The sequence below is a fragment of the Pogonomyrmex barbatus genome, unplaced genomic scaffold, assembly GCF_055798465.1.
Source record: "Pogonomyrmex barbatus isolate J1 unplaced genomic scaffold, ASM5579846v1 scaffold20, whole genome shotgun sequence".
In the NCBI taxonomy this organism is placed as follows: domain Eukaryota; kingdom Metazoa; phylum Arthropoda; class Insecta; order Hymenoptera; family Formicidae; genus Pogonomyrmex; species Pogonomyrmex barbatus.
Genome location: NW_028297117.1, coordinates 479,093 through 493,949, shown reverse-complemented (window position 1 = coordinate 493,949; position 14,857 = coordinate 479,093). Strand labels below are relative to the sequence as shown.

At 30.2% G+C, this 14,857-nt stretch overlaps 1 protein-coding gene and 5 non-coding genes across 6 annotated transcripts in view; 2 read left to right on the top strand and 4 right to left on the bottom strand.

The window, feature by feature from the left end:
• Positions 1-14,857, bottom strand: part of alpha-Man-Ia (alpha-Mannosidase class I a) — a 557,932-nt gene that overhangs the window by 417,361 nt on the left and 125,714 nt on the right. The gene's annotated exons all lie outside the window — the stretch shown is intronic.
• On the bottom strand, positions 2,533-2,605 carry TRNAR-ACG (transfer RNA arginine (anticodon ACG)). Its single transcript has one exon. It is a non-coding gene; the product is annotated as a tRNA-Arg (tRNA).
• On the top strand, positions 2,933-3,004 carry TRNAE-UUC (transfer RNA glutamic acid (anticodon UUC)). The gene has a single exon. It is a non-coding gene; the product is annotated as a tRNA-Glu (tRNA).
• On the bottom strand, positions 3,767-3,840 carry TRNAI-AAU (transfer RNA isoleucine (anticodon AAU)). The gene has a single exon. It is a non-coding gene; the product is annotated as a tRNA-Ile (tRNA).
• On the bottom strand, positions 10,294-10,365 carry TRNAD-GUC (transfer RNA aspartic acid (anticodon GUC)). The gene has a single exon. It is a non-coding gene; the product is annotated as a tRNA-Asp (tRNA).
• TRNAD-GUC (transfer RNA aspartic acid (anticodon GUC)) lies at positions 10,740-10,811 on the top strand. The gene has a single exon. It is a non-coding gene; the product is annotated as a tRNA-Asp (tRNA).

Sequence of the window (14,857 nt, the reverse complement as noted above, 5' to 3'; positions counted from 1 at the left end):
TTGATGCGTTCCGGAGCGGAGAAAAAACAACTCGCGTGAGATGCATTTGTTCGGGGTTTCAGGCGAAGAAAAAAGACTGCTTCTGTTGAAGAACGACCGGGAAGAAAATTTCCACGGGAGAAAGATAGGCAGGAAGAGGGAGCAAATGACGAAGGTCGCGAAAACGGGTACACTAACTTCCCTTGAGGTTACTGAGGGATGATGTGGCAGGCGAAAAAAGGGCTTTCAGACCCTTTTCGACGGTCAAACATCGTACTCTTTGTAAGATCTCACTTGAATGCTCTCTCTTTTTATAATAACCATCTAATGTAAAAATCTATGAAAATTAGTTAATCAATTGAGGAATACAGGAGAAATAGAATTATTTTAGAAATGAAAATGCAAGATAGAATTGGAAAAATATTTAAATGAGTTTGCATGAGTTTTGAGGTCACAAATTTCTGTTGAAACAAACATAGAAAATAAAATATTATCAAATTTTTATTACGATACAATTCCATTTTATAAATAGGCGATTTGCACATGATAAACATACATTTAATTAAAAATGATGTTGCATGTGCAACGTCATGAAATTGTACAATATTTTTAACATTTCATCGTCTATTTAAAGCAAAAAGTATATTTGGAAAGCTGTGGCTAGAATTCGTTCGTAAATGAAATAAAAAGTTAATCCTTTTTCTTCCGTGGGGAAATCAACATTTATGTACACAAAGTACATTAACGCAATGTATTTCATGTACATAAATATGGTTTAACGTAATAGACTGATGCGAGAAAAATATCGCTCAACGTGCTAAATCATTTATTTTCGTGATTTGTACCATGTCTCGTGTTATTTAAAAATTAATTTATTCAAAAACTGAAATTTTTTAAAAAAATCCAGATTAATTTCAATAATTTCAGAAAATAGTCGACTATTGCTTATGGCTTAAACTACCTCTCGTACTTTTTTTTCGTGGATTCATAACGCCTTTCCTTTGCAATAATATCTAATATATTACCGATGTTCAACATGCGAGTCCCAAATGGTGAAATCATTGTTTTATGAATCTCGCCTCGTTCGTTGAGAGTTCGAGTTCGTTTCCTGAAAAACGTAACGTTTTCTCGTAGTAACACAAAATAATGCAAGATGTTTGCGAGCATACTTGCAGAAACAAATATATCCAAACAAGGTATAAAACATCTGTCTTCTAACAACAAGACCATTATTGATCTGATATCGGTACAATACAGAAGTTTTCTGCTTCCATTTTAAACAGGAGATTATACAAAAATATAGAATACATACGTATATATTCTCATTTTTTTCAGTAGTATATATAATTTTAGTTTATACATTCTTGATATCCATTTTATAGTCAGTGAATTTTAATACAAATTTGGAAAACACATACTTTCTCTTTATATTTACATTTTACTTCTGTATTAGATACAAAATGTTTATTTCAATTTAGTTTTAATTTGAATACAAAACTCGTTTAAATATTTTAACTACTGCATCTTTTTCGGAGATATTTCAAGAATATGTTACTCAAAAATTTACAATGATACATCACTCCATGTTTTGTCAAATATGGATATTCGACAATAGTTTTATTGCACACTATATAAAACTGCCTCAAGCATGCTGCCAATCTGACAAGTCTTTTTCTTTCGATATTGTTCGTTCCGCAAAGCGTGTATCGACACGTTCAAGAATGAATTATGGGGAATAAACCCAGACAAGAAACATGTAGTCAATATCAGCCGGACATGTTACAAGTATATACGCATATATACATATATGCATACATGCATACATCTATTATTTATTTATTTATTTACTTACCTGTTTTGCACTGGTATCAAATATAAAAGCCGATTTTGACAAAATTGAATAGACCTGATGTTATTTTTGTTAATTTTTGTTATTGAATAATATAGATCTTAAAAATTTTAGATAATAAATAAAACAACTAATATATAGATGCATTAAACTTAGAATAAAACAAAATATTATATATCTGTTAAATCTTGTTCATAATTTTTGCATAAATTACACAAAAATAACATAAAATGTATAATATATAAAATGTATAATATAAAATGTAAAAAATTAAGCATTTTTTATTTCTTCTCTATATTATGTCTCATCATAGCAGATAATATACTTATTTTTTAATCTAATAATTAATATTTTCTAAAATTAAGTTTAACAAAAAATCGAAACTGATAAAAGAATCAAGAATCATTATTGGATAAAAAATAATATTAGTATATGTTAATAAAAATATAAAAATTTATAAGTTCTACCAAAATTTATAAGCTCCTAAAGTTACAAAATATATTGTGATTTTGTTTTAAAAATATAATTTATATATTTATTAATATTTTCTAAATAATTTTAACATGTACATTATATATTATAATAAAGCATAAATAAAAAAATAAAAATGTGTAAAATGTATTTTTTACAATTACATATAAATTTTTCATATTGCAATTATACAAATTTTAATTTTCAATATTAAATTTTACAAAAAAATATATCGATCCTGCCAGGATTCGAACCTGGAATCTTCTGATCCGTAGTCAGACGCGTTATCCGTTGCGCCACAGGACCATTGAAGCTTATTATACAATACCCATGGTTTTCTATCTAAATTATCTAAATATATATCAATACTTCAAAAAATAATATTTATCATATTAAATCAAATATATTATACATTTCTTTTTGCAAAAAATAACTTTCTTCGAATATACTTTGCTAAATATTCAATAAAAATCAAAGGATTAACATCACTGATAATTTAATACTCAGTTATCAACATGATTGCAAAACATATAAGCAAAAGAAATATAAATAAAAAATTTAAAGTAAAGTTATTTATTAGTTATGTATCGTTACATTAAATAGATATCTCTTTATAAGAAACTTCTCCAACAATCCGGTATGGTCTAGTGGCTAGGATACCTGGCTTTCACCCAGGAGGCTCGGGTTCGATTCCCGGTACCGGAATCTTTTTTTTTTCTAAAAACTTTATACAGAATAAAATTTCTAATTAAATATATATATATATATATATATATATATATATATATATACTCAAAATTTATTAATTTTCTATAAATTATTTTCTTGCATTTACTATTTTATTTAACATATGCCCGGATAAAAGATTCTATATATACATGATCAAGACCTTAGATTAGACCTTTTATTCTGGTCGTGAAATAAATAAGACATGGCTATTGCTTTACTCAACAAAAAAACTTTTTCCTATTACAAAAGCCATCTATTCTCCAAAAGACTGTCCCAAAATGGTCCCATTAACGCCTTGCCAAACAAGCCGCGTCGAACTGGAAAAAGTTACTCAATTAGAGTTCTGGGTCGTTCCGAAACTTACTCCGTACTCAGTCGAAACTCAAATTCTTCCTCTTCGTGCACTGCTTTTTGCGCAAGTACAAGCACGTACTTCTTTCGAAGTTCAGAGCACCGTGACCACCGTTGGTCGAACTTTTTTCGGCTTGATAAGTCGTGCACGTAGCCACAGTACAATAAGGAAAAAGGACATAAATGTAAGAAAAAAGATTTCAAGATACGTTTTTATTTGATGTGAGCAATAGAAAAATATTTAGTTAGCACAAAAATTACAAAATTAAAAAAAAATATTAAATTTATTTTTTAATTTCATGATATATCAAAATTTGAGTAATTAAATTAAATTATTTTGTTATTTTAGAATGTGAATGTAATAAAAAATATTAAAAAAAAAAAATTTGGCCCATGAGGGGATCGAACCCGCGACCTTCGCGTTATTAGCACGACGCTCTAACCAACTGAGCTAATGGGCCAACTTACGTGAGATTCTCCTTTATAAATTCTTATGTATTTTCTTAAATTCTCTTATAAATTTCTATATATAGATCTTAAAAATATAAAACAATTTTTAATATAATTATCTCATTGTCATTAAAATAAATATCTATTTTTAACTTTTTTATTTTTAAGAATATAGATTATTTTATTTTAAAGTAAATGTACAAGTAAAATATGATAAAAATAATATAGACTATAAAATATTATATATCAATATTAATTTAAATCTGTAAGATTAGATTTAATATTTTTAATATTCTTAATATCTTTAAATCGTTACGTTAATTATTAAAACAATCTAGAAAGAAGTTTGTGTAAAATATCCAATGTTTTTCAAATAATAATTAATTGTATATTTTATTTTAAAAAAAATACGTTTATATTCAAAGCAAAGTATAAATATTATATCAAATATGATGTGCAATAACAATCGTTACAATGTTGGATTACAATCGATACGAAAAAACTGTATAACGATAACGCATATCAGAGCTGGACGGAAAAATAGCGGAAAAATATTTTTAACAAAGGTCGAAGCAATTTAATGCAAAAGAAAAATAATACACTGGTCCATAGAAACAACGAGTATTTAAATTACTTCAGTTATATTTTATTTTTAAATATTTATGATTTTCTTCCATAATTTTTTTTTAAAAACAAAAAAGTATTAAAAAAAAAATTTTTTTAATTCTAAACTAATAGGTATAAGACTTACTTATCTTCAATGTATTAAAAAAGTACTTCAATTTTATTTTTTATTGTTCTTTTATATATCTTACAGTAATTATATTAGTTATGTGCACATTGTCTTTTTTATAATTTCCAAGGATATCAAGTTCATGAGACAGGTAAATCCAATAATTGCTTAGCGTTTTTGCTGTCTTGTATAAACCTAATAATTTTCTCTCCTTTCCTCCCTCCTCTCTCTCTCTCTCTCTCTCTCTCTCTCTCTCTCCCCCTCCCTCCCTCCCTCCCTCCGTAAAAATATCGTCATGAAGTAAGTCTACAGGTTATCATAAAGTATTAAGCCATTGCAGGTATCCTGCATGGGCTTACCATGGTGTCAGAAAACTTTCTTTTCTTTTACCTTCCTATCTACGCCCAGCAATCTGCTATCGGCAGAGCTTCAGAAAAAAGAAAGAGTAATGTATGAACTTTAAGAGCTATGGCAAGTAAAGAAATGGCCATGAGTACGAGTCGATCGTAAAAAATATCAGATAATGAGATAAATTATAAAAATTATAAGATGCTTTGTTATGAAAGTATTATGATGTAAAATAAGTTATCGCTAGATTAGATTAGATTAATAATTATAAATACATAATTCAATAACTTCAATAAATATATAATTAAAACAGTATTAGAAAATAAAATAGCCTATATAAAAAAAAATTATTTAAATTATATTTGTAGCTGTTAGCAATGAAATCATTTTAATATTAATACATCGAATTTTTTTTCTTTTTTCAAAGATAATAATATAAGATATAAGATTTGACTTAAATATTGTTAAACTTAATATGAAGATAAAAAATTCTATGTACTTCACGCTTATATAACAGAAATTTTCTTAAAATTAATGTAAAACAATATAAAAAGTTCTTTTTAAATTGATAAATATTTTTTTCATAATAAAACTAAATACAAAAATTAAATCTTTCTTTCAACTAAATTCTTTTTCTCGCACGCGTAATGCACGCGTAGTGCCAACAAATAGTAACATTTCAAAGAATATATTCCAGTCACATACAGTGAAAAAAAAACATGCGCAAAGTTTAAACGAAGTATTTTCATTTGCGTGAGTAAATCGTCATAAAACGGCCAAAAGCGATCGGACAAACTGACCTGTTTGCCATCAACTCGATGCTCGCAGTATGTCCCAGTTACATCATAAAACTGTCGTTTTTTGACTCAATCCTGAGACTAGATTGAAGCCCGTCGCATATCTCGATTTAACTTACACACACACACACACACACACACACACACACACACACACACACACACACACACACACACACACACACACACACACACACACACACACCACACACATCACACACCACACCACACCACACCACACCACACCACACTACACCACACACAAATATAGATTCAACAAATACGGATTCTACAAACGATGAAATCGAACGATTGATAAAATAAAAAAAAAGAAAAAAGCATGTGCAAACTGTTATTTTTACAAAAATACATTAAAAAATTGGCTCAAATATATTTTGCGTTTTCTTTAGAAATAGAAATTTGCATCCATTTTATAATCCTATTCATTTTATGCATTACTATTTTAATTAATATCAAAACAGTTGCAATAAAATTCAAATTTATTTATTAAATAAAGTATAGAATATAGAATATAGTATAGAGTAGAATATAGAATAGAGTATAGAATATAAATAAGATATTAAGATATTTTTAATAAGACTAATTGTTAAATATATGACGTATATTCATCGTAAATTCATCTTAGAAAGAGTGCGAGTGAAGTATCGGCTAATTAACGGCGGTACCTCTACCATCGCGTTTCCTATACAGTCTGGCCAAGCGACGGGTCGATCGGGATCGTTGAGAAGGTGAAGGGAATCGAAGGGTGTGCGGACCTCGGAACGGTCCCTGAACAATCAGCGACAAATGCTGCTACTTGGGTGGCAATCTCCCACCTTACTTCTCTTCACCTCTTCACCACGATGATTCTCAGCTGCGAAAGCCGTTTCTGGAATCGCGACACGAATTTCTGTCGATACCAAAAAGTCCTTGTATTTTCGTACGACTTTCACGAAAGGCATTGATTGGATAGCAAAAATATCGCTATTAAAATCTACACGGAATTTATTTGATTTGACTAAAAATTCTGAATTCTTGGTATAATATTATATAGAGTAAGAGGTATAATTGGTCAAAATTAATGCTTTACGAAAATTATTATTTCGCTATACATTACTACTACCAGAAATGCACAATATTTTCAATCACAAGAATTACTAATAGTGTTCCATAATGTTTTCAACAAATTTTTCATTTGCTAGTTGAATTGTAAACGTGTGTATACGTATGGATTTTAACGCTTCATTTTAGCAAGATGTAAACTGGATGATAATCTCTTTAATTAATTAAAAAGATTATTAATATCAATTAGACATTTGATGCACGATGAAAACCTGCAGCCTATTCCAAGGTATTCCGTTCGAGAAATTCTCCACATTACTTTTATGTGAACACAACGTCACAGCGGAAGACATTTAAGACTGTCGTTTTATCGAGCTCGATAATTGATCGTGAAGTACATAATTGTGTAAAACAACATATAATTATTTCTTTAGTAAAACAGTAATAATAACGTTTATCATAATTTCAGAGAAATAAACGCAATACAAAAAATCGAAAGATATAATTATCACATGTATAATCATGTGTGTACAGTCGCATATTTTACGATGACATGTTTTTATCGCAATTGTCTTACGCATTGCTTAAGCTTAATAAACAGAGATCATTAAAGAAAAATGAACACGAACATTAAAAAGTACTAATAATCATGTGTAACTTTTATGTTTGTTCAAAATCTATTTAATATTTCTTTTAAATCTATATATATATATATATATATATATATATATATATCTATATATATATCTATCTATATATATATATATATATATATATATCTTTCCTTTATTAAAGAAATAATTCATTTAAAACACATTCATTAAATTTTACTAGCTTCTAATTTTATACAGAAATACATAGCGTGTAAAAGTAAAAATAAAACATTACAATATAAATTTGTAAAAGTTGAATATGTTGTTCGTTCGACAACTATGCGTGTTACGCACATAAATAATAGTAGTTTATTTAGATAAAGATAACTGTTTATCTACACAACTGACATGTCAAGGTTTCTTGATCACAAAATAAATAGACATATTTAGCACAGAAATGTTGCCATACTTCTTGATAAGCAGAAGACTCACGCATATATCAGCCGAATATCTTTATTCGTATAATAAGTGATAACAAAATTATCTTCGATATGAGACTTATCAGGCCGTACTATCGCTGAATTGAATTTACGAGGTGTCCTCTGTAACTTGGGGCTTTCAAATGAGCACGACGGTGCGCACTGACCGATTTCACAAGCATTTGCGTGCAAGAGCGACATATTTCAAAAAATAGTATCTTCATCATGTGACCTTAAATTTATCCTCGATTACGGGCTTATTACGGACAAGCACGACAAGCAGGTGTCTGTCCAGTTAGAGACGAGAAAGGAATCCGTCTCATCGAAACGTTTTCCGTTCCCAAGAGAAGTCTTACGGATGCAATTATGTTTTCCCCGATATTTTGGCCTCTTCTGCGTCCTGCGGCGCCTATTACCTACCAGAGTCATTAGATGCGCGTTAGATGATCCACAACAACACTCATTATTATTCACACGGTCGACACGAAGGCCGATGTTCGCAATATGATAACGGTGATTACGAAGATTCATGATGCATACGAAAGTGAAAGATTTATTTTGTTGACGTTTCGATGATTAACAGGATGTCTAAGGCTTATCGCACGTTCTTTCAAACGGAATATTTTTAATATTCCGTCGGAAGGAAAATTTTTATCTCCAATAAAAATTGTTTGTTGTTATGCATATATATATATATATATATATATTATTATTGTATTGTCACAGATTAGCCTTTTATCATCATTTTTATTTTCTCACTCTATCTCGCGAATCAGCGTAGAATTCAAATCAGTAGTCACGTAGAATCAGTCTGCATTGATAACAACGCGATTGAAATATGCGTGCTTGGTTAATTGTACATAATTTAAACCGCAAGAGCAAGAGTAGAAGGTACGGAAAGGGAACAGAGAGGGGGATGTACCACGTGCGATTACACCTATTTGATATGCCGCGACACTCAAAACTCGTACATCACACTTAACCGTTGAATATGGAACAGTCAGTCCCGGCAGCGGCGCATCCAGCATGCATATGTAGACCGCAATTATGGCCGTTAACTATCGTCGGCACGCACGCCGAGCACGAATTTTCTATTTCGTCATGGAGCCTCTCATTTTTTTTCCTTCAAACGTTCGCTAGCATCATATGAAAGAGATTCCTCGTTTGCAATTTTGATAGTTATAAATAACATGGAGCATATTTTTAAAATAATTACCGTACATTTTAAAATAATTTTGTTATCTTATTATTAATTTTTAGAAAAATTTTAAAATAAAATAAGGACAAGTAAGAACATTTTCAATTAGTTAAATTAAACATCTAAAAACTAAAACTTTAAATTTTTTTTATTAACATTAGATTGTGCAATTAAACTTGTAGAAAATTAGATCTAGATTATATATGTATATATATATATATATATATATATATATATATATATATATACGTATATAAAAAAGTTTATACGATAAACTGGATAAATAATAGCTACTCATAAAAAAGTCATGTAAAGTATCTTAATTAAGATAAGTAATCTTTTGATTTGAATTGAATAAATCGACATTGAATAAATCTCGATTCAGCAATGGATAAACAAAAAAGCTCGAAGATTTTCAGCCTTTCCTTTTTTCGTGCAAATCGCCTTCAACCTTTATATCGTCTCGAGACTCCCTGTGGACGACGCAGGTGCGGTTCGTGAAAAAAGGAACAGGTTCGTACGCCATTGGTACCAACGTCGGTGAAAAAAAGAAAAGAAAAAAGAACCAAAAGTAAAAAAAGAAACGCGTATTTGGAGTTGCGGTGTTTAAGACAGGACAGGATTGATATAGTCGCGAAGTGAGGGGCAGTTGCAAAGGGAAAGCGAGATGGAAGCAAAGAAGAATGTCCCGTCTCCGTGTAGCCGCACCTAATAACACGCGGGTAATCACAATTTAATAGCTCAATAACGTCCGCCACTGTGCTCTGCCACGGACCTCGAAACAATTTATCGGTCCCGCCAGTCAATAAATTCAGTTTTTGAGTTGTATACCTGACCAGTCCCGCGAGAACGCGCGATGCTTAAATCTCAAAGCGAACGCATGGAATTCGAAATGGCGAATTTCCAAATGACGCATATAAATTATTGAACGAATAAATAAATATCAGTTGACATTGGTCCTCCTTCCTTCTATAATATCAACGTTTCCAACTTCACAATGCAAAAATTAAAATCATCGTTATAAAACGTAATTATGGTGTATTTATTGCTATAATAAAAGATGTAAAGGGTTTATAAATAATTAAAATAATTAGTGATGTACAAAAAACAGATTTAATTTGCAAGCATTTTTCCCATATAAAATTTACGCGAAAAATATAAACTTTTATATAAACACGAGTAGAATTTAAAAAAAAAAGAACAGTCATAATTTTAATTGAAAAATATATTATTTGTATTAAAAAAAAAATGATTCTCCCCGGCGGGGAATCGAACCCCGGTCTCCCGCGTGACAGGCGGGGATACTGACCACTATACTACCGAGGAGTTGAGAACATTTCTTTCCAATTATTGTAGTATTCATTGTAATAAGATATTTTTCTTTGCTCTATTATTATTTTTAATTTGTATAAATAATAATTATTATAACTAAATAAAATATTGTTATTTAAATAAATCAAATATTTTTATAGCATAAATTTTATTATTGTAGATACAAATATAAGATAATTTAATATTTATTAAACTTAATTTAAAAAATTTTTAAGATAAAAAAGATAAAAGATAAATATTTTATTATATGCATAAATTGTATATATTTTGTAAAATAATTTCAATATATACATGTGTACATACTTTTACACTTTACATAGAAATGTCTTCTTAGTGAAGACTATAATAATAGAAGATGCTACCGCAAGTCCTCGGTAGTATAGTGGTTAGTATCCCCGCCTGTCACGCGGGAGACCGGGGTTCGATTCCCCGCCGGGGAGGCTTTTTTTTATATTTATTTTTTATATCATAAGTGATAATCTCATAAGTAATAATTTTTCTTTATTTAATTCGTCTAATTTTATTCATCTAATTTCATAATTGTTCAATTAAATAAAGAAAAATATAGTTTTAAAAACGATGCATTCATAAAAATTACAGCTTTAATTTTAATAATTTTAAAAATTTAAATTATGCACAGTATTTCCTCAAAATATCGCATCTTTGTAATAACTATGTAAATATCGAAGCATAAATAATTACCAGCCATTTAATATATTCTTTAATATATCATACAATTGTATCTAGTGCGATTAAAAAAAATTAATATAACTGCAATTAAGATTATTTTAGACAATTACAAGTGCTATAAAATGTTTAAAACCTATAAAAATGTTTCAGAGTCAAGTAAAGTTTTGTAAAAAATTTTTAAAAATTTTCTAAATTCCACAATAAAGAAAAATGTAGTGTAGTTTGCGCGCAATTTCAGATAATTAAACATTATTTTTTCGTGTTAACAATATTTATGTTTGACTGCTTTGTGATTACATCATTGCAATCCTCTGCAAAAAAGCGGATTAAATGACCGACTGGATATTGAGTTCACGCACGGCGATTCGCGCATTAAAACTCGTATGAAACTCGCTGGTTGTCCTACTCGTAAAAACAAAGGGACAATGTTTATGAGAGAAGGTCGTTAACAATAGTTTCGAACAGTAGTCATAGCTCCGGAATCGCGGCACGATTATTTCTTGTTCTCGCTCTTGTTCGAAGCTCGTATTCGCGTTTATGCTGTCCAGTTACGAGATTGCTGATATGTTTATTGGTTCGTTAGTGCGACATTCGTCGAGGCTATAAATTACTTTGTCATTTAACTAATGATTATTGTAAAATCGTCTGCCGGTTTGTAAATCCTGCTCAGAAAATGAGCCAGATTATTTTGCGATGTTTTCTTCCTGATGCATTTTAATTATAGAGCATTCATTGCGCAAAATAAGAAAATGATAAATATCAGATTTATATAATAACAGCAAATAATTATATTAAATGCAAAATATATACGACGACGATCCACAGATACTCATCTAGAACAATTTAAAAACAGAATTTAAATGTATAAAGCTAAAAAATGTACAAAGCTAATATTTATGTGTTAAAATACAGCTAATTTTTTTTACACAATAGACACAATTAATTTTTAATCGTATGCACATTGCATAAATCCCTTAAATTCATGTAAACTTTTTTCAAACAGAAATCGTCATAAAGCTATACAAAGAATTATAAGCTAACATGTAAAACTATGAAACGTATAATAGATATAAAATGATCCCACTTTCCAGTACGTAAAAATATAATGTATAATTTAAAACGCTTTCCATAAACCGTCGACGCTTTCACCCAATTTTTATTCATAATTTCCACGATTTATGGATCGTAGAGTGAAATATCTCGCAACATATCGCGGACGTTCGCTTAAAAACGCATTCTGAACGAACCGAGTGGAATTTTCATGATGCAATGCGGTACGCCGCGTTCGTCTATCCCGGTAAATTTACATCCCGTTATTACAGCGGTATTTCGGGGCCATATGTTTGTCGCGTCCCGCGTTTCATCATCCAATACGAGAGTTGTTTGTCTTCCCCCATGTCGACGTTAAATCTGATATTAGGATGGGCGTATGTGATCACTCGTCAATAGTCCGAGTGCAACGACAAACCTATCGATTGTCTATAAAGTCGATTTTGTAATTTAGATCGATGCATGGCACCCACACAGGGAGCCCGCCCGTTGCTTTTGATGCCGCTATACCATATCGGCAACGCATCGAAATCGAATATTTCGTCGACGGTTGAATCACAGAATGATCAATCAACATGTACCCGCATCGCGTTTAACGCTCTAAAATGTCATGTGAATAAAATATTCACGCTCCGCGTAACGATCGTGCATTATTTGCATTATATGCAATACCCTCAGGTATTGAAATCTATTTTCTCAGAATTTTGATAACAGAAATTTACTTGATGAATATTTTTCATTGAATTGGTAAAAAATAATTCCGACATTTGTTTCAAAATGAACTGGACATTGGACAGAAGAAGTGAAATAGCGGCAATTGTACAGTATTCATTTCAATATATTTCTAATATTCTTTTATAAAATTAATACTCGTATTAGAATAGAATATTTAATTATACAATGTTTTAGTACAGTCCCAATGATTGATCAATATTTAAGTTATTCATCATTTTTGGTAATTGATATAAATTGACGCTGCTACTAGTAAGCGTAAAACAAGATAAAAAACAAAATATAAAAAATATAAGCGACTAATAAAATATACAATAATAGCAATGCTATCGAAACACGGCAGAAAGCCAGATTCTACAAAAAATATTTTTTGAAAAAAAATATAATTCTTTCCAGTACGAGCATTTGTTTCGAGTTAACAAAAATGGTTGCAAAAGTAATTTAAAATATTTTGATCAAATCTCACAACCTATTTCACAAAAAAAAAAACATGTGAATATATATATTCAAGAAGTATACGTATACATATATATTTTTATATTTAAGTAGAGACAAAGTTTCATTGGATAAGTACAAGGATTTACAGAATATACAACTAACATAAAAGTACGATGAGATAATGGTTTGGATGGATGAGCTATATTGCAGACAAGAGACGAAATGTGGTTCTTAGGATAAATTACTATTTCAGTGGTATACCACTTTGGCGATGGGTAATAGTGAATTATGCGTCGTTTATGTCTCGTAAAGCGCCGCGAATGGATGGAGAACGCGCGCAGCGGCATTTGTCGCTTCGCAAAATCGCCGTAAGCCGGCTTATTTTATTTCGCAATAAACGTATCTTCGACTTTTACGTCGAGCGATGAATTATTTTATTATATTATTATTTTTTTTTTTTCGTCGTTGCTTCCCGTTAAGACTGGATGACAGAGTCTTCGCGTAACTCGCGGATAAGATAAGCGTATATTCGTCCTCATAAACAATCACAGTAGATTTCTTGAGAAACTTGTATTCCTCAATCGTATCATAAGCAAATGAAGTAATAAAGTTAAAATAAATAGAATCAAATGATAAGATATGAATGAATCAATGCATACCTTCAAGTTTTTAATTATTTATTATTAACAACTTAAGCGGTAATTACATTTACAAATGGAATACAAATAATATAAAAGATGGACCATGAAAAAGAGATTTCTTATTTTATCATTTACTTTTATTATTTAGTAAACGCATCGCAAAGGGAAATGATGAACTTCACAATGAAAATGATGGTGTCAGTTATTGGACCGGGTTAATACCTTTCGAAATATCATGCAGTTATTTTGCGTAAACGAAACAAACGTTACGTGAGCTTTATATCCACGTAAAGAGGTCGTACATGCGTAGGTGTTTTCGATACCATTAAAAAATGGCATTTCGACTAGTCGTTACTGTCATCGTCATCGTCGTCGTCGTTATCATCATCGTCACCAGATTGGTCCCCGATAATGACCACTCACGAGAAATTGACACAGCATGATTTATGACGCGACGTGAATTTCAGTCCGTACGTGAATCTGTCTTCTCTACTTCTCTATGTCTGTGTGCAGAAAAGCGGTCCTTCTGTGGCCATAACTGGCCATTAAGTGACCATGGACTATCGGATTCGATAACGCAGCTTAAGTAGCGCATTCGATGCCGTAAGTCATACTTTGTGCGGCGAGAACGACAAGTTCCTTGGCAAACGATCGCGACTTCATAGTATATTTGAGACGCAAACCTGTTTTATAATAATAATTAAACATATATTTGTTCCACAAGACTGGTCAGAATCGGAGCAAAAATTTATCTGCTATACTATTCAATTAATATAATATATATCTCAGGATTATCAACATAATCAAGATATTTCACAAGAAAGGTATATGTTATCCGGCACATGATATTAAATAAGTTTCAAAAAGCTTATAAATTTGTTGAAATGGCTATGATAGAAAAAATAAAATTTTAAATAAATTAGATTTATTTATTA